The sequence below is a fragment of the Calliphora vicina genome, chromosome 2, assembly GCF_958450345.1.
Source record: "Calliphora vicina chromosome 2, idCalVici1.1, whole genome shotgun sequence".
Lineage (NCBI taxonomy): Eukaryota > Metazoa > Arthropoda > Insecta > Diptera > Calliphoridae > Calliphora > Calliphora vicina.
The window spans coordinates 42923475-42944555 of record NC_088781.1 but is presented as its reverse complement, the minus strand read 5'-3'; the positions used below and the strand labels follow the sequence as shown (position 1 = coordinate 42944555).

At 31.5% G+C, this 21081-nt stretch overlaps 1 protein-coding gene across 2 annotated transcripts in view; it reads right to left on the bottom strand.

The window, feature by feature from the left end:
• The window catches only part of cdc14 (cell division cycle protein 14), a 109894-nt gene that overhangs the window by 73154 nt on the left and 15659 nt on the right, over positions 1-21081 (bottom strand). For both annotated transcript variants that reach the window (XM_065499611.1, XM_065499612.1), the window contains exon 2: positions 93-178. The gene's annotated coding sequence lies outside the window, so the exon portion shown is untranslated. The remainder of the gene's footprint in view (positions 1-92; positions 179-21081) is intronic.

Sequence of the window (21081 nt, the reverse complement as noted above, 5' to 3'; positions counted from 1 at the left end):
CTTAAACTCAAGATACAAACAGTCAGGTGTTAAAGATTAACAACAATAAGATAAATTTAATGTTTAATGATGTAAAAATGTTAACTACTTACATTGTTTTATTTAATTTGTTGGCTTTTACTCGCAATTTAATTCTGTTTAATGTTTTATTCACCAGTTAAATAAGAAAAATTTTGAACTGCAAAGAAAATATAAAAAAATACATAAAATTAATTAAAACAAAATGTTCTAGTAGAGAAAAACAATTTAATTAAAATTACAAATAAAAAAACACAGACAAATAAACAAATGATTTTAAAGCTGAGTTAGGGAGGAAGGCAGGGGAGGGAGTCATGAGTAATTTACTCAAACAATGTTTAAATAAATTTGTTTCTTTATACGAATTTTCCTCCAACCAAATATTTTTTCAACATTTTTAATCAACGTTTTTTTTTTGTTATTTGTAATATGACGTAATTTTTTCCCGGAATTTTATTATATTTTGTAAGTACGAGTATGTGTTATTATCAATATATTTTTTTTCTTCTTTATTTTATTTGATTTTTTTTAGCTCAAATTGTCATTGACTTGGATTTTTATTACAGTTGAGATACAATTTTCAGTTTTTTTTTCCTTGGTTGTCTATTGAAGTGATGAAAATTGTAGGAAAATGGTTTTGTAAGTGGAGAAAAATATACAGTGTGTAACAATAGATATTGTAACAAACTATATTCCTTAATTCCAGTCACTCACTGTATATAAAAGATAACCAGCGCAATTATGAAAAAAAATTCCCCAAGAGTTTTTTTTTCCATTTTTCCTATTAAAATTTAATGTTAAAAAATAAAGAAAAGGGAAAAAACTCCCGGGAAATTTTTGTTCATAATTGGGCAGAATGTGATAGACAGATATATTCTATTAAATTTAAAGAACCTGCCATATTTTATAGAATTAATTTTCTATTACATAAACTTTACCTAAATGTCCCTTAAACTTGGAAGAAATTATTTAAGAAGCTTAAAGTAAGCAGTATTAGTAATTTACCGAGTATAATGCCTCAGAAACATCCTTTGAATAAATACATTATATTAATAAATCTGGCAGCTTTATCACAAACTGAAGAAGAAGTAAATTGCATCTCCTCCCTGTTCTCTATGTTTTAAACTTGTCCTGTCCTCTACAAAAATCTAGAGAAAAACAAAAACTTTGTCTCTCCCTCAACAGAAAAAGCCTTTCTTGTTTTTTGTTGTTTTTTTTATTATTGTATTTTGGTGTGAAGAAGAAAAAAACAAATGAAATTTAAGTTGTCGTCGTTGTTGTAGAGAAAGTAATTGTACAATGGTTTTGTTTGTTTCTGTTGTTGCTGTAGATGATGATGACAAATAAATTAATTCTTGTTTGCATAATAAGCAGTTTTACAATACCAACCAACAACATCCAACAAAACCTACATTCATACAATAACAACAACAACAAGCACACTTACAGTTGTATAAAATAGTAATAGTTGGTTGAAATTTACATCAATTTGAGTAGTAGAATGAAAAAAACAAAACAAAGTTTTTTTAAACCCCGAAACCTCGAACAAAAAACACAATTTAAATTTATTTTGATTAAACAATAAAGTTTTGTTTCTGGTTTATTTATTTTAACAAATCAATAGCAGCAGTAGAGAAAAAGTTGATTAAAATCAATTTGTCATATTAATTTAAAAAGTTTTCTTTATGATTTTCGTTTGAGGGAAATGTAAAAAGGATTCGAAAGTTGAAATATGTATTGTAGAAATTTGACATGAAGTGTGACAAGTTTGTTTAGATGCACAGTTGTAGTATAACTTTATGTTAATAAATGAGCGTAAGTTTTTATGTTTTGAGATGTGGAAATATCAGTGTAGATATTTAAAATTTTATATAATTATCGTATACAAAGACTTGTATGTCATACAAGTACTATTTAGTTATTTTAGAAAGATCTTGAACTTCAAATGAAATTTGAAATTGAACAATTTGGAAAAAAAATTTCTTTAAATCGGGAATATTTTCATGCTATATTTCGATTAGGATTATCACAACTATAATAAGACTATCCACTTACTGTGACTTTAGGTTATGAAGCAACATTTCTTGAAAATTTGACATTTAAAAACATGTCTTCGCATTTGATATTACGAAAATTTAAATTGTCCCTTAAACTACCGGATTTCGGTAACAAAATTCAAGCTGAAATATTAGCTTTAAAAGTATTCGCGGAACAAATTCAGTATCGATCAGGGATATCCACATATTTACATAGACTACATAAAATAAAATTTGTATTAAAAACTGCGATAAATATCAATAAATCTAGAGAATGTGTACATCACATCGGCACCACCATTTATTCATTCAAAGGAGTTTGTGATATTGGCATTCCTCTCTTAAGCTGATTTCACAAAATCTTTATTTTATTGCTAACCTAACCTACCTATGCATATGATCACAACCTAAGCAACAATCGACTGTTTGAGTCTTTCAAGACGAGCCAAATCCTATAAAATTTGATCTTACGCCAAACATTTCGAGAGTTGACCATCTTTGGCCGAGTGAGACTCAGGCCGCTCCAAAACGAAGATGGAATTATCCTGGGAATGTGCAATTCGTCGCTCTGTTCTCAATATAGCTGCCCCAGTATAAGAACTTAATCCCCAATGGCGAAGTTTAGAAAAGCCACAAAATAATTCACTCCTCATGTAGATAATCCACATTCATCTGGATGGATTTTCAATGTCATCATGTATTTAGCTAATGCTCAGGGAACATTGAAACAAAAGGCGGTCTCTGAAGCCATTAATCCCTATAGATGAATAAACCACACCCACTGATTTCTCAATAGTGAACGGCTACTTCGTGCAGTATCCTCAACTGCTATTTCACTATATTTCACAATATTTCAAGAAAGCACTATTGCCAACATTAGATCTGTCATTACTGAAAATAAACAAAATAACTTAGCTTCCGTAGTGTGTGGAAGCCGTTCCGAAACCTTTATAAAGAAAGTGGGTACTCAAAAGCAAGGAATCAAGCATTCTGTGCCTGTTGGATTCTTACAGTCAGACCTTAATAAGTAGCCTATTGCCTTTTCATATAACCGTATTTAATGAGTTGAATCTTGAATCTTGAAATCCCAACACACTCGATGAACTCCTCTGGAAATTTCCGAAACAAACTCAAAAACAAACTAACGGGTATAAGAATGGGTTTTCCAGAGTGGAAATTACTGAACAAATTTCTAATGTTAAACGGTAGGATTAACTATCGAAGGAAATAAATTAATTACCGTCAGCTGCATATGAAAGATATTGTATTGAAATTATGGAAATGTTAAGGAAACTCGACCATAATCACATTTATAGAGACGAAGAAATCGGAATTAAAATAGACTATGGACTTTTCTAAGTACCAGCGTATCAACATATTTGGCTTAAATTTTTTCTTCTCGGCTGTCAAAAACATACTGGTAACGGTAGCAATCATTAGATGAGATGTTGAAGAGTCTTTACTTCAGACAAATGCAGTTTGCTGAAGCTTCCTCTACTGAACACGAAACATTTTCTTAATGGCACATAAATTTATCGTCTATAGAGGAACTAAAATACACGGAACTGAAATACGCGGGCATGGTACTGTAAAAAATGTCAAGTTTTCATTTCGTTTCAACTTTTTTTTTGGGAAATTTCAACATTGAATGTCTTTAAATTTAAATAAAACAATATGTGTGAGAGATATCAACATTTTTTAATCATTTGATAGGCCTATCGATGCCATTATGTATGGAACATCCATCGCGGTTTCGCTGAGTGACGTGCAACCTAAATGGTAAATTTTCCATGACTCTGGCTCATAAAACTGACTGAATTGGATAGATGACATGTGTTATGTAGGCTTTAAGGGCCGCTGTGGTTTGTAACTCATACATATACACTTGAGACTTAAGAAAACCCCACAAGAAAAAGTCAAACGGGGTCAAACTATGTAGCAGCCATGCCCATTTAAGGAGGTTTTTGTCTGTACGGATTAGAATCTGATAAATTTTAAAAAAAGTGCCGCTGAAGCACACCAATTGCTCGCCAAAGCTTATGATGAAGGTATTTCAACGGTTTCAACATGCGAGAGATGGTGGTGGTGATTTTGACACGGAAGACAAAGATTGACCAGGCTAGCCAAAAAAGTTTGAAGACCAAAAATTTGAGACATTACTCCCTGAAGATTGTTGTCAAACGCTGTTGATGATTGTTGTCATTGGAAGCTACTCAAGCAGCAATTTCAAAACATTTGAGAACAGCTGGATTCATCCAAAAGCAGGAAAATTGGGTACCATACGAATTGAAGCCGAGAGTCCTTGAAAGACGATTTTGCATGTCCGAAATGACGCTTGAACGCAATAAAAGATAATAATTTTTGCACCGAATCATTAATAGCGATGAAAAACTGATCCTATTCCGATAATCCGAAGCGTAAGAGATCGCCCGGCCAACCAACCGAATAGACAACAAAGCCAAATATCCATGAAGCTAATGTAATTCTCGGTATTTGGTGGGACCAAAAGGGTCTTATCTTTAATATGCTGCTGAAATCTGACTCAACTAGGGTTTTTATCCCGGGAATTTCCTTTACAAATTTCTCGGGAATTTTGCCAATTTTTCACTACCCGATTCCCGGGATTTTTACAATTAAAAACTGATGAAAATACAAAGAAAACAAGTTAGAACTCAATTTTTTCACCAAATAACCGTGAAATGTTTTTTTTACAGTTTTTTGTTTATATCTCGGCAATAATAGACCGCTTGTTATTCTGTATTATTTATATGGGGTTTTTCGTATGAAAATTTAAAAAAAGAATTCATTATTTATAGAATTTATTTCTTATTGAATCATTCCAATTTCTTCTTCAAATCCATAACAAAATAGCTTCAAAAATGTATTAAATGATTAAATTTCTCTTCAATTCAAATCTTTTACAAAAAGACAATTTTTTTCAATAAATTTTGTAAATGTTTCCCCGGAATCAAAAAAGGCCGGGAAATTAAAAACCCTAGACGCAACTGAATCGTTTCAAGCGAGCATTGGCCGAAAAATTACCGGAATTTGCAGTCATATAATCCTTCAGGACAACGTAATATTCTGTCATGACAACGCTCGGCCACATGTTGCAATACCTGCACAGAGAAAACAGATTCGTGATAGCAACCGAATTTGTTGCCAATCGAATGATTCTATCTTAGTGACCGAATTTTACAGTTGTGACTACAATATTTTGGAATGCGTAACTAAAGTATGGTTGCCTCAACTGAAATTCTTCTTTATCAACTGACTTTCTGTTGTTAGTACTGAAAAATTCTATGTCTGCAACCAAATCATTCGATTGGCAACAAATTCGGTTGCTATCACGAATCTGTTTTCTCTGTGTGTTAAAAAGTATTTAGAATGAAGTTTTGCCTCACCCGCTATATAGTACAGACCGTGCTCGGTCCGACTTTGAATAATATTATATTGTACAAATGTTTTAAAATAAAATAATCAAATCTGATTGAATTAACAAGAGTTTGCATTATTTTCAACACGTAATTGAAAGGTTCGCAGGTTACGCATTCTTAGAAGAAAATCAGCTTTACATTGGCATTCAAGATTTCAATGTTCTTAAACTTTGACATGAAGCAACAGTATTTTATTATAGCTATTATAGCTTTATAGCAACTAATCACATCACTTCCTTTTAACATAAAAATCATCATCATCATCATCATCATATTCACAATTGTTATACATATATTCTTTAATTGAATTCATCGTAACATGTTTCTAATATTAATCTATTTTTAATAAAAGAAGAAATTACATTCTCACCTCTTCCTAGACATTTCCGTTTAAGTTATAATGTTCTATGTGTGATCTTTTTTTATTTTTCCTTTTTATTTTTGTATGAACATGTTTCTGTTGCTGAATGAATCTTTCCATGACTACACATGACAAATCAAAAAGAAAATCTAATATTTTTTCCTTTTTTTTTGTTAAAAAATTGCCTGCTTGCACTCATGACAATGTTTTTATTTTCTTCTTTGCTTTTAGAAAAATGTATCATCTATTTTTAGTGCAGAATGAAAAAAATACAAGTAAAAGTCACAAACATACAATGAACTAAAAAAATAATCCATAAAAACTAATGCACAATAAAGATACAATATAAAAAAATAAAAATAAAAAACAAATAGTTTTACAATTTAGAAATATTATAGAAAGAAGAAAAAAAAACATCAACAAATAATGATATAATTGTCAAGTCATTGACCCTTATTTGAAATGTACAATAAAAATGAAAAATATTTAGATAGTCCCCCCCTTTAGGATTTTACCTTTTGTGTGGATACACCAAACAAATCTGTGTTTTTTTTTAACATGTTTTTCAATTTTAATTGCAATTATTTGTGGAAATAATTACAAAAAGTATAGAGAAATGATTTAATTAGTTCTTTATATCTGCAATGCCCATTTTTGTGCAACATTTAGTGGCAATTACTGTTTGTTTCAGTGCCTGAATATGTGTGTTTTTTCACCTTTATAGCGGTTGGTTTATTTGTGCTGCTCTTTGATTTCTATTTGAATTATTTTTTGCAGTTGATATTATTTTTGCAAATGCACCACCGCACAATATTTGGCATTTATTCAAAAAGAATATTATGATTGTTTATCACTTTGGTTTCATTTCTAGTTCTGCTGTTGTAGCCCACCTTTTGCCAGGTCTTGTTGCCCTCTTTTATTTCCCCCCGGTTGCAAGAAGAAAAATGTCAGGCCGATTTTAATTTGTAGCAATTGTTGCATTAAAAGTGAAAATACTTGAGTGCACGTTATTATTACGTTTTCTTTCCTAAGGAAAGGAAAGATAAATTTGTTTTTCAAAAAAAATAAATGATGTAACATTAATTATTTGAAGAAATTGATTGATGGCATGAATGTTTTAATTAAATTGATGACATTTTGAATGATCCACCGCTTTTTATTAACTTTCTATTGAGTGTATAACTTAAAAATTCTGGATTTTTGAAAATGTTTAGCTTTTATTTTGAAACATTTGTACAATATAAATCAATTCAAAGTATTGGCTATTTTTGCTATGACTTTTTCCCATCTTTCTGTTAACATATGGATTCCGTGCCAAAAGAACTGCTTATCTTTTGAGGACAAGAATGAATAAAACCAATTTTGGATACTCTGTTCTTAAGTGAAGCGTACACCAGAGAGAGCGTTCTCCATCGATCGAAACATAGTATTCGGACGGGGCAAGGTCTGGACAATAAGGCGCGTCAGACAAAACATCCCAACCACTTTTTAGTTTTAAACAGCTATTGCAAGATGTGGCCGAGCGTTGTCATGCCTGAATATTACGGCTTCATGTCTGGCCGCATATTCAGGGAGTTTTTCGGTCAATGCTCTTTTTGGTCCCACCAAAGCGCAGGCGCGGATCCAGAGGGGGCGAAATAGGAAATTTACCACACCTCCCCCCCTAAACCGAAAAGTTTTCATATAAAAAAAGGAATAAAAATAAAAATGTAGGACTAATTTCAATTTAAAGCCGATGAAACACATTCTCCATTAGCTTCAGTGAGCAATCAGTGTGCTTCAGCTGCACTTTTTTCAAATTAAAGATGTAAGACAAAACTTCCCGCATATGACGCTTTGATAAACTATTGATGATCATTTCCCTTCATGAGGTGCATTCTGTTAACTCCTACAGTAGGCACTGAAGAGAAGACTAAATTTTGCCTCATCACAGATGCTAGCAGTGGTAGTCAGAGCTTCGCAATCGTGCATGTGGCCTAAGTGAACCATCCGGACGATCAATACAAAAACCAATATCGTGTATTTTGTACGATCTTTGTCAATTTGCCGAACTTTTAATCGTCCGAAATTTCAACTTTATTGAAGCTGCAATCATACGCTAACGAATATCCAAGCTATATTTGATCAATGCTAGAGGAACTAATCCAAATTAAAAAAAAAAAATCGAATGATTTTACTATTCAATATCAGTAAATAATAAAGGTCCCTGCCATGGGTGTCTAACTTGAATCCGAGAGACTGTATGATGGTTGTACAATATGCATCAAATTCATGAAAGTCTAATAAAGACTTTCCACTATCAGTTACCCACACAGCATAAAGATCCTGGACAGTGGTGTCTGGCTAATATCCAAGACACTTTGTGAAGGGTATACAGTATTCACGGATGAATCAATGATGGGCGGAGAGTAGCACTGATATTATATACAGATTCCTGCAGAATACAGCCTCTTAGGCCGAAGCCATATGAAACATATGAAATATTACTGAAGTAGCCACGCAATGAGCGGCTAAGCGGCCGCGCTCATTGCGTGGCCTCGGCCTTATAGAAAGAGATATCTAGCGGTCTTTAAAACTAGAAGAGTCAATAGTGGAGAGAAGGGTCTAGGGATTCTACAGTATTAACGGATGTATCAATGATGGAAACTGGTGCCTACATAGCAGATACTAGCACTGGAATTATTTAAATATTTCTGCCGAATACAGCGCCTTACAGTTCAAGATTTAGGCGGTTTTAAAATCCTCGGAAGATCAATAGGAGATTATACATGTCGAAAGTTAAATTTTTCTATAGAAAAAACTGTTATACAAACATTTTTCTATAGAAAAAATCTGTTATACACAAATTCTACTATTTAAAATATAGAAAACTGTTATACAAACAATGTACTATTGAAAAAAACTGTTATACAAAAATTTTTCTATAGAAAAAAACTGTTATACACAAATTTTTCTATAGAAATAATGTTAAACATACAATTTTCTGTAGAAAAAATGTATAACAAAATTTTTCAATAGAAAAAAAATTGTTATACACAAATTTTACTATAGAAAAAACAGTTATACAGAAAATTTTTCTATTGAAATAAATGTTATACATAAATTTTTCTGTAGAAAAAACTTATAACAAAATTTGTTAATAGAAAACAAACTGTTATACACAAATTATTCTATATAAGACAGTTAAAAACAAAAGTTTATATAGAAAAAAACTGTTATACACAAAAATATTTATATAGAGAAAACACAAAATTTTCTATAGAAAAAACTTATAACAACATTTTTTATAGAAAAAAAAAACAGTTATACAGACATTTTTCTATAGAAAAAAACTGTTATACACAAATTTTTCTATTGAAAAATACTAATATTTTTCTGTAGAAAAAACTTATAACAAAATTTATCTATAGAAAAAAAAACTGTTATACACATTTGTTACAGAACAGTTAAAAACAAATGTTTCTATAAAAAACTGTTATACAAAATTTTTTCTATAGAAAAAAACTGTTATACACAAAAGTTTATATAGAAAAAAACTGTTATACACAAATATGTCTACAGAAAAAACTGTTATACACAATTATTTCTATAGAGAAAACTGTTATACACAAATGTTTATATAAAAAAATTAGTTATACAAACATTTTTCTATAGTCAAAAGTGTTATACACAAATTTTTTTGTAGAAAAAAACTGTTATACCAAAATTTGTCTATAGAAAAATGCTGTTATAAACAAATTTTTATATTTTTAATTTCGGCATGTCTCCTAAAATGAGTTCTATTCCTCGGATATTGTGATGTAAATGGCAATAAAAATAATTTGATGTTTTTAGTCAGTAGTTTTCTAATAAAATGAGCTATTTTAATGTAATTTTCTATAAAATCATATAAAAAATATTTTAAAAAATCAGTGACTACTTTCAAATCCTTTTATTGGCATTTTTGATCTACCTTATTAATCTTAAATAATAAATAAACCATCAAAATATTGATTTTTCTGTTAACAAAAACTAACTGATATTACAATAACATTTAAAAAATAATGATAAAATATTTATATTAAATATGTACACAAGTTTTGGTTTTTCAACAATTTACATTGTTAACACACCACAACAGCAAACAATTAACAGCCACTGCAAAAAAAAACACTTTTAAAACAAAATAGACAATAAACCAAATGTTATAAGAATACATATTATTTTTACCCCAAAATTAATTTTACTAAAAACAACTAAAGCTAAACAAAAAATTGTCATTCACCAAAACCCAAAACACCTTTCACGTCTCGTTATACCATAGAAAAACCAACTAAAAAATTTAAATATAAAAAAAAAACATAAAAAAAAACTTTAAAACAAAAGCAAATGCGAAACAAAACAAACATATTATGACGCAAAATTCTTTTATTTCTTTTTTGCTTCTTTTATTTGTATTTTTGTGACAACAACCCTTCTTTTTTTAAATTATTGTTAAAATAAAGAAATTCAAGAAACCTCTTTTAAACTTTTTCATGTGTTGTGTATTTTTTTATACTTTTGTGTTGTTTCTTTTATTTTATTTAATACATTTACGTAGAACGAAATATGTACCTATGATGAGTGTGTTTCAAGAATCATACTCTTCTTCTATACATACTTTTATAACCACCGTTATTTATTATTTTTTTTTTGTTCAATTCCAGTGGGATTGTTCACTACACGTACATATGTAATACATTGCATAGAGACTGCAACAACTACAACAACAGCAACACTTGCATTAATGCAGTCAGAGTTGCATTTAATACACTGAGCAAAATAATTTCAAACTTTAAATGTATAATTTATTTTGCCTTGTCGTGCTTATTAATTAATAAAGTTATATAATTATTAATTGATAAATTCTAAGGGGATTTAAATAAATTTCTATCTCTGTGTAATGAAAAGAAGACAATAATGAGTTAAACATGTTGTTTGTGTTTAATTTATTAAACCAACGAAATCAATCTGGTTATTGATCGATAAAGACTCAAAACAAAGAAAATTTAAAGTCATAAAAATATAAATAGACATTATTAATACTCTGTTCGTTTATAATTTCACAAAACTACAAATTAGAGATAAATATCTTCAAAAGTTTATTGTTTTTATTTTCCTCAAATGCAGTACATACATATTTCAACAAACTTAAGACAACTTAAAATTAGCTAAGTGAATATTTAACTACCTAGACAGTCGCATTTTAAGCATAAAATTTAATTGTATGTTTTCTTATCTCAGCAATAATAATAATAAAAACCAAATCATTATCAATATGCAATAACCTCCGACATTCATCTGTCTGCAACATTTTAATGGAAAAACAAGTCAAGAGTTTTATTAATTTTGTTTGTGAGAAGATTTAATATTTATTTTCTTTCACAACAAATCTAATATTCGTTTCAAGTAGCTGTCAAACGTTTAATTTAGAATTTCAATGTTATTGTTTGTGGAGAGTATAAATATTTTGCGAAAAATAGGGACGAGGCGATGGAGGATATGAAGGTATATTTATAGATCTCCTCGTTGTGTGAAAACTCAAGCGAGACATTATTTAATATGAGAGGTGTGAGATCAAGAACGACTAAGACCAAGTATAACATCGCATTTTGTATGTCCTGAGGACAATTATCATTCAAATTTATCTATTGATCCATTCTATATAAAAGGTGATGAATTATCTTACAACTTTGGGTAAACAAAAGAGAGCTTTGTTCAGGGTTTTATTGTGTTTGCTCTTGACACTAGTCTGGTTTTAATTTATATATATCCTACATTCATGATGTTTTATTCAAAGGGTTCCGATATAGTTTAATATTGAACTTAAACGTAATCGAAATTTTTATTCAATATTGTTTGCCAATTCATCATGGCAAGACTCACACTGCAACAACGTCTCAAATTAATCAGCTGTATTACGAAAATCAGCTTTCTGTGAGAAATGTTTTTCGTGCACCGAGCCCTTTCAACTGGTCTGATGTGGCTGGAATTGCTTATATGTTTTCTGTCTTTTTCCTACATTCTCTTATAAATTATATCTTCCGCTAACCAAGATTTTCAATATTTCGTTATCATCTATTATTCCTCTTTTTCGGTATTCGATTTTGGTATTACAAACCCATAAGCGCTCCAGTAAGGGACGACTGACTTGAATCCGATAGACTGTTTGAAGCAAAGACAACAAATAGATCGATAACTGAGAGCCAAAAACCTAAGTCTGTTGTCAAAAACCTAATTCATGAGAATGTATTGCATGTATTTTCTTTTTGTATCACCCGTATGTGAGAGTAATTTTTTCCTCTCTCCTTCTATGGTTTGAAGTATGTTCAGTTTTCACAGACGATGTGAATACTAAGATCTTTCTAAACGACCTTCTACGTCAAACATCTAACCCTATCTATTCTTTTGGTCTTTATAGAACAAGAATGTCGGAGATTGGGGCAATGAGGAAAACATGAATGTTAAGTTTAACCAAGATCTTGTGACAATCTCCGGGATTGTGAGCAAGAATCAATGTTGTATGTTAACAGAGTATCCATCTAATCTTCTTACTATTTACATCACATATATCCGACCCAAAATGGAATACAACTCTCAAGTGTGGGCCGGTGATTCAAAGTATATTTTGGAGTTGCTCGATCACGTACAGGAAAGCGCGAAGATACTTATCGGTGACAGTAGGATATCCAACTCTATTGACTCACTGGAACATCGTCTCAATGTGGGTTGTGTTTCAATGTTCTACCGTTACTACAATGGTATGTGTTCTGTTGAAATTAGGGAACTTGTTCCAGAAACCCGTTTTTTACGCAACACACGTTCTTCGACAAGGGCTTATCAATTCGTTGTCAACTGGTTGGTGGATCGCACAACACATTACTGGGAAAATTCGTTATTTAGCCGTACTGTTCGTATGAGGAATAAGCTTCTTGCTGATGTCTTTCATGTGACTTTCAATATAGGAAAATTCAAATCAAATGTCCACAAACACTACTCCCTCTATCCTCCTTAAAATAACCTATTTTTATAGTTCACTAAGTGCTGGTCCAAGCAAAAAAAATATAATGGACTACATGTTCTCGGTACTCGATTTCGGTATTACAACCCCAAAGCATTCTGAAAGATCTAAGTTGGAGAATGAAGTTTATTCTAGGCTGAAATTTTGGCGGTTTCGAGAGCTTCGGTATTGATAATGTCGAACATCACTGGAAGGTAGATGTGACTATTTATGTAGATATTCAAGCTGAGCTGAAGGCTTTCAAGAGCAAGGTATGTAACTGAACAATTTTGGGATCTGCTAGATACTGGGGCATTATAACGTATAGTGAAATGAGGTCCACGACGAACTTACAAGACAAGGTTCAGAACTAGGCTTGGATATGAGTGCTATATCTGAGAAGTACTTGAGCGCATCCATCCAAACCTAGGAGAGTAGAATGGACTATCAATTTTCAAAGACCGTGTGTCCGAAGTTAGACATGGGTGGATCCAGGTTACTGCGAAGATTGGTCAGGTTCAGTTTGAGAAACTTTTCGGGGTTAATAACGGTTCACTTTCAATAAGGGCTAGGAATAATAAATGGGACAATGAAACTCACTTTTTTTGTAGCATGTGCGCGGATGTCAAGGAGACAATGCAGCTACAATGCCATAATATAAAAAGGCTAAGCAAACGATTCTAGTATTTACTTAGCAACATTACTGGTTGTAGACTTGGGTATATTTTCTGTTTCATTAAGGGAATCAGAAAGCTTAGGGAGTGTGTGAATTGTTTCCTATTCATATTTTCTACTTAAAATGCCTTTTTTATGTTCCTTATTTTTTTATATGTATCGTGTTTCTCCATAAACGTGCTTAGAAAGTTATATCATGTTTTTACAGTTTCTTAAATTTACTTCGTCTTCATACGAAACCAATAAGTTTCGCTGGTATTTCCTGAACTATTGTATTCCTCATTCGCTCCAGGAAGAGGGTCATGCCAAATCGTCAATTGTTCCAGAAAATATTGATGATTTACGGGAACTGATATTACAAAATAATGTCATGGGAACTATTGTTAAACTAAGGCATGACTGGACATTAGTTCCGCTAGCATACAGCTCGACGATTTATGATGATGATGAATTTGAATCCAAAACTAGACCGCAGTCGATTGGAAGTTGAATCCAAATCCAACAAACGTTTTAACCCACGAAGCACTGATAAAGTGATTGGTGCGTTTTCACTAACCTTGCTTTGAAATTTGCTCTAATGTATTCAAGTATATTTTAATTTCCTGGAGAATATATTGAAAAACAGTAAAAATTTTTCGTAATTTTTTTTTGAAAACAACCCATTGCGGGTGATTTTCTTTTTTGTCAAATTTTGTTACTGGCGCCAACTGCATCTAAAATTTCGTTTGTAATTTTTTTATAGTGTAAATAAATGTATTTGTAAAGAGTGACATCGTTTAGTACTTAAATCTATTCAGGCATTTTACACCATTTCAATTAAGAAAAAAAAGGCTAAAAATTTGGTTATACAATTCGTATACCCTTTAACTCCGTGTTATTCCTGTCAAAACTTTCACCAAATTCTTATAATTTGAGGTTTTATTAAGATATATAATTAAATATAATTGAATTTGTCTTTTTCAATCCATAGCTATTATTTTCGAAACTTAAATCTCAAGAATTATTAAGTGTTTTATAGACACTCCCGAATATATCACATTATTTCTTTGCAAAAATCCTAAACTTTTACACTCGCAACTGGTGTAAATACTTCAAAATGCTCTGCAACCATCTTATATACATCCATTTACCGCCAGCAACTCATACAAGTCTTCTCTACTTTGTTGCACATTCAAGTTAATGAAAGAAAAAACGCATAAAATTGTGCATTAAATATGCACAGTCAACCATACGGTAAAACAGTGGAGAGCGGGAGAAAAGGAGAGAGAAGAGGAAAACTAAGCAATGTTGCAAAATGAATAGAAGAAAAAAAAAAAAAACTCCAACAGATATAGCAAAATGCAACAGTCGTCGTCGTCGTTGACGTCGACATTAATGCGCCAAAGAAACAAATTTCCTTCATCTAACGAAGCTTATTTTCCCAAAGCATTTTCATGTGTTGTTGAGAGTTGAAAAGAAAAATAGTATTTATAACAGCAGAGATTTTCTATTTCTTGGAACAGCAATTTCATTATGTTTAGGGAGTGTTTGATACTGGTTGGTAGGTTGGTTTGGTATCAAGTTATAAACGAAGGTTTAGCGTTTATTTTTTTTGACGACGTAATTGAAATTTGTTAAAGGGTTTGTGGAGGGCGGAGAGCAGAAGATGAGCTCTTCTGAGTGTCTATTTTTTTTTAATGTTAAACAACATTTGTTAAAAGTTTTGTTAAGTTTTTACACAGCAACTCTTTTGTAAATGAAGGTAATATTTGAATAGTGTTTTTTTTATAAAGGTTGATGTTGTGAGGATTTATTGTGGAGTAAGCAAATTTTTAAGTTAGTGACATGTAGAAATATATAGAGAATTACAGAAAATCCATATTTTAAATATAAACTTCCAATAGAATAAAGATTTTATGGAAAAACTTTGTATAACTTCTAGAGAAATATAAACCTTAATTTAAAACATAAGATACATAGATCTAGAATAAATGTAATCCGACTTAAGTAGGAACAAGGATCTCCAATCGATTTATAGGAAATTAACCTTCATAATTCACATGTAATCTGACAAAAGCCGAAACGAAATTGTCAAATTTTAATTTCTAAACCAAACACAGCCAGATTCCAATGAAATCAGTAGGTTAGAGAACGAGGACAAGGTGAAAAACTGTTAGACCACTATTGGTAAGTTGTTGTCTTCAGTTCGGTTTCTTTCCTACCGATGAAGAAGAATGACAAAAGAAGGATGAAAAACTTCATAATCATTAGCAACTGAGTGATGCAGGGGTAACCTCTGCTGATACCAGAATATATATACGGCTCCATAATTATCTGTGGTGTTTGATCAGTTATATAATAGCAATATTCGTGGGAATAGTGGTATTTTTGTCGTGGGTCATGCGGGACTCTATTAACCAGTAAATGAAAGATAGGGGTGTCATGGCTTGGTTGTCTATCTGACATTACACTAGTTTGGGTCCTCAGATATCTCACGGCTATAGGTTGGATTTAGAACCTGGTTTTGTCAAAACGGGGCTCTTTCGACTCTACTTGACTGTTTGAGTGTAGTGAACTTCCACGTTAACAAAGTAACCAACAACCATTTACTCTCGGACATATCACTGCATATTGATGATGATGTTGAGAAGACCTTGGCAATTGAGTACTTGCCACCATTTTTAACCAGTCAGTGAAGAGTCTAATTATACCCAATGCCTGGAAAAAATATAGTCATTCCGAGTTTAAAACGCGCCTGAGGGACTATCGAGGAACTTCTCATCCTCTAGCGGACCCGTTGGCTAACAGTATCTCGTGTTCAGCCACGCTACACTCGTTCAATATATCCAGCAATCCACAATGTCCAACAACGTGAAAGTATGGATCGTGAATTATCTGAGTGGTCGCAAGTCATTACTAAAATTTAAAGAGAAATTAAATATTTTGGAATTCAACACTAATTTAACTGTAGGTTTTTTGGGATCCCATCAGATAAGCCATAATTCATATCCAGATATTTCATATGACCGAGAAAACAATAGAGTTATTTCAAAAAGAGCGACTTTACGAAAAACGTTTCTCGGAATCGTTTTACACGGACCTGTCAAAACCCTTTGATAACATCAGCCTCACTACACTCCTTCAGGAGATCCAGCAATTTTTAATGCCGAACAATGTGAAGGAAATGATCGTGAATTATATTAGTGAACGCTAAGTCCCCTTTTAAAATGCAGAAATTGAAAGACAGACAGGCGCAGTTTGTTGGCGAGGGGTTGAAGAGGTAGAGTGTGGAGTACACGACTATCTGTGCTAGACATTTTTCGTTTCTCTTTTCCATTCTACGCAATTTTCATGTTGCTTCAAATCATTTTTCGCACATCGATGTTTAAATGCATTTTTCACACAGCGACAAAGAACGAAAAAGGAAAACGAAAATTTGCTGTCTGTCTATTACTTTCGCGGTTGTAAAAGGCGAAATTAAATGAGAATGAGAAAAATTTCTGCCTTTCAATTTCTGCATTGTAAAAGGGGACCATCGTTGGTCGAATTTAGAGAGAAATTAAGTATTTTTGAATACAACACCAGTGTAAGAGAGTTGGAAGGTAACTCACACTTTTTCATAGTTATGAAATTTAAAAGACCCTCTTAAAATTCTTCCTATTTATAATAATACTGGACTCTCTGGTATTGGTTTAATGGGTCGATTATGGATGACAACCGAACTTCAGTTGACTAAATGGTATTACAGATGGCAACTGGAAGCAATCATTTATGTTATGACAATCAGAGATTTATGGTTGCCCTCTGGCAACGCAAATGATCAAGTTAGACATTGACATCCCGTTTATAAACTCAACAACCGTATCAAATCCGCCGGTCAAATCTTGGTAATAAGGCATCATCTCGGATAACCGCTCTACGTAGGATTTGCGAATTAAATCGTTTAGCGAGAATATCAGTATCTTGAAATTTAGACATGTTTAGACATGCACACAGAGAAAGCAGACACGTCATGAAAATCGAATATGCTGGCAAAATAATGATTTATTTTTGAACCATTCCATTAGGAATAAATTTGGTTGACTCAACGATCCATGTTTTCTCTTTAACATTTATTCCAAATTAATATGGAAGCAAGGTAGGGGTCAATTGGTAATAAAACACCAGTATTTTTTAGCCAGTTGTTTTTAAATAATCAGATTTTAAAGGAATTTAAAACCAAACTTCCTTCTAACAGTTCTCTATCAACCTTGAAATGAGTATTTTATTTACGTATTTTCTTTTTTGTTATATTTTAACCTTATCTTGGTGAACTTTTCACATTTCTTTTGATACATTTTGCTTTTTTTCCGGCCACAATCTACATACTACAATGAAATGTGGTCAACGTAAAACGGTAGATGACCACAAACATGTATCGGTTTTTTATTTATTTGTTGTTAGTTTGTAGGCATGCATTTTAAGGGTGTCCAAGAGCTAAGAGGTTTGGAAGAGATGGAAGTAAAAGAAGACACGTTCAATTTTAGCTTCAATCGTAGGTCTTTATGTTGTTCAGTTTTAACTTCAATCGAAGGTATTTATGTTGTTTAATTTTAGCTTCAATCGTAGGTCTTTATGTTGTTCAAATTTAGCTTCAATCTTAGGTCTTTATGTTGTTCAATTTTAGCTTAAATCTTAGGTCTTTATTTTGTTCAATTTTAGCTTCAATCGTAGGGTTTATGTTCTTAAATTTTAGCTTAAATCGTAGGTCTTTATGTTGTTCAATTTTAGCTTCAATCTTAGGTCTTTATGTTCTTAAATTTTAGCTTCAATCGTAGGTCTTTATGTAGTTCAATTTTAGCTTCAATCGTAGGTCTTTATTTTGTTCAATTTTAGCTTCAACCGTAGGTCTTTATGTTGTTCAATTTTAGCTTCAATCTTAGGTCTTTATGTTGTTCAATTTTATCTTCAATCTTAGGTCTTTATGTTGTTCAATTTTAGCTTCAATATTAGGTCTTTATTTTGTTCAATTTTAGCTTCAATCGTAGGTCTTTATGTTGTTCAATTTTAGCTTCAATCTTAGGTCTTTATTTTGTTCAATTTTATCTTCAATCTTAGGTCTTTATGTTGTTAAATTTTAGCTTCAATCGTAGGTCTTTATGTTGTTCAATTTTAGCTTCAATCGTAGGTCTTTATGTTGTTCAATTTTAGCTTCAATCTTAGGTCTTTATGTTGTTCAATTTTAGCTTCAATATTAGGTCTTTATGTTGTTCAATTTTAGCTTCAATCTTAAGTCTTTATGTTGTTCAATTTTAGCTTCAATCTTAGGTCTTTATGTTGTTAAATTTTAGCATCAATCTTAGGTCTTTATTTTGTTCAATTTTAGCTTCAATCGTAGGTCTTTATGTTGTTCAATTTTAGCTTCAATCGTAGCTCTTTATGTTGTTCAATTTTAGCTTCAATCGTAGGTCTTTATGTTGTTCAATTTTAGCTTCAATTTTAAGTCTTTATGTTGTTCAATTTTAGCTTCAATCTTAGGTCTTTATTTTGTTCAATTTTAGCTTCAATCTTAGGTCTTTATGTTGTTCAATTTTAGCTTCAATCGTAGGTCTTTATGTTGTTCAATTTTAGCTTCAATTGTAGGTCTTTATGTTGTTCAATTTTAGCTTCAATCTTAGGTCTTTATGTTGTTCAATTTTAGCTTCAATCTTAGGTCTTTATGTTGTTCAATTTTAGCTTCGATCTTAGTTCTTTATGTTGTTCAATTTTAGCTTCAATCTTAGGTCTTTATGTGGTTCAATTTCAGCTTCAATCGTAGGTCTTTATGTTGTTCAATTTTAGCTTCAATCTTAGGTCTTTATGTTGTGAAACTCAACTCTACTGTGAATTATACACCATTATTTATGCCGATAAGAGCCGAAAATCTTATCCTTTATAGGAAACCCTACTCTTTATAACTTTAACCCTTTATTTTTTGTTCTAAGTACATGATAGCTAGCACTCTCCGTATATTATTTTGTAGAGAAACTAAACTGGAACTAAAACATAAAACATTCTTAGACATTCATTTCCCTTTTTTAGCACGTTGAAAATGAATGAGACGTTTTGAGATGTAATATGTATGTCAATTATTCTATTCATTGGTCGTTTAGACTGTGTAACTGACTGAGGGACGGACTTCGTCGCACGGTCGGTATGAACAACAAAGTTATTTTGTTTTTTTTGCTTTTGAAAATGCTCTATTAAATAACACATTATTCGATGACAAGTTTTTATTCATTGTAGTTGAGGTTTGGTATTTGTTTTTCTTTATTTCTTTTTTTCTATTTAAATTGAACTTTACAATTCTGATTTATGTCAAAACTGTTTTTTTTTTTATTTCATTCTTTAGCTGTGACTTTTTTTCTTTGCCGTCGTCTGATTGTGGTGTGTGTTTGCGTTTTTATGGTCAGTATTTGTATTTTTTTCAGTTTGCTGGAGTGGCGTAACAATATTTCCTGACATCATTTGGTTTGAATGTTATTTGTGGCTTTAAGTTTTTCAACTATTATGGGGTTTCGAGAAATAAAATAAAGTAAATCAGAAGAAACAGAAGAAACTTTACTTTTTAACGAATTTATGTTGTGTATTGTAAGTGAATGAATGAGTTTATTATATTGGAACAGTTGAGTTGTGGAGTACATAACTTAAATAAAAGTATTGGTAAATTTTAAAAGTTATTGTGGAATTCTTAAAACTTTTGCTACCGCGGAATATTTGTTTAGCAAACTATTCAGAAAACCTTGTTATACCGGGAACTTGTTATAAAAATAGGGAGTAAATCATGTCCAAATACTTCTATTTTAAGAGAGTCCTTATTCGATTTTTTTATACCGGGAACTTGTTATAAAAATAGGGAGTAAATCATGTCCAAATACTTCTATTTTAAGAGAGTCCTTATTTGATTTTTCATGTGGTAAAATTGAGAAAATCAAATCTACAGATATTTGGTTTTGTAAGGTGATGCTTAATAGTCAAACTCTGAATGTGATATTAACGTTTTAAAATTTAAATATTCATTGACAAACCTCATTATTTTTATTTTCGAAGAAATTTAGTAAAGACACATTAAGCATGCAAGCAAAGACACATTACAGTGTTGCAATGGATTTTTTCGACGTTATATACAGTAAATCCGGATTGTGATAAATATGGGAAGCCATGTAGCAGATCATTTGATTTGCGACCCAATAAAGTTTATATATTAGGAATTTTTTTACTTTTACTGAAATTTGGGCGCCTCGAAAATGATTTTTTTGATATTTCGTAGTTTGAATTTTTGTTCCTCATGACAAAAGCTATCGAAAAATCTATGGCACAATATAGATTGCTAAATCGACCCACTCTTTTATATTTTCTGGATCGTCTGTCTGTCTGTTGAAATCAATTTTCTGAAGACCCCAGATATCTTCGGGATCCAATAATTCTGTCAGACATACTTTCGAGAAGTTTGCTATTTAAAATCAGCAAAATCGGTCCATAAATAACGGAGATATGAGCAAAAAACCGGGACAACCTCGATTTTTGATCTATATCTGG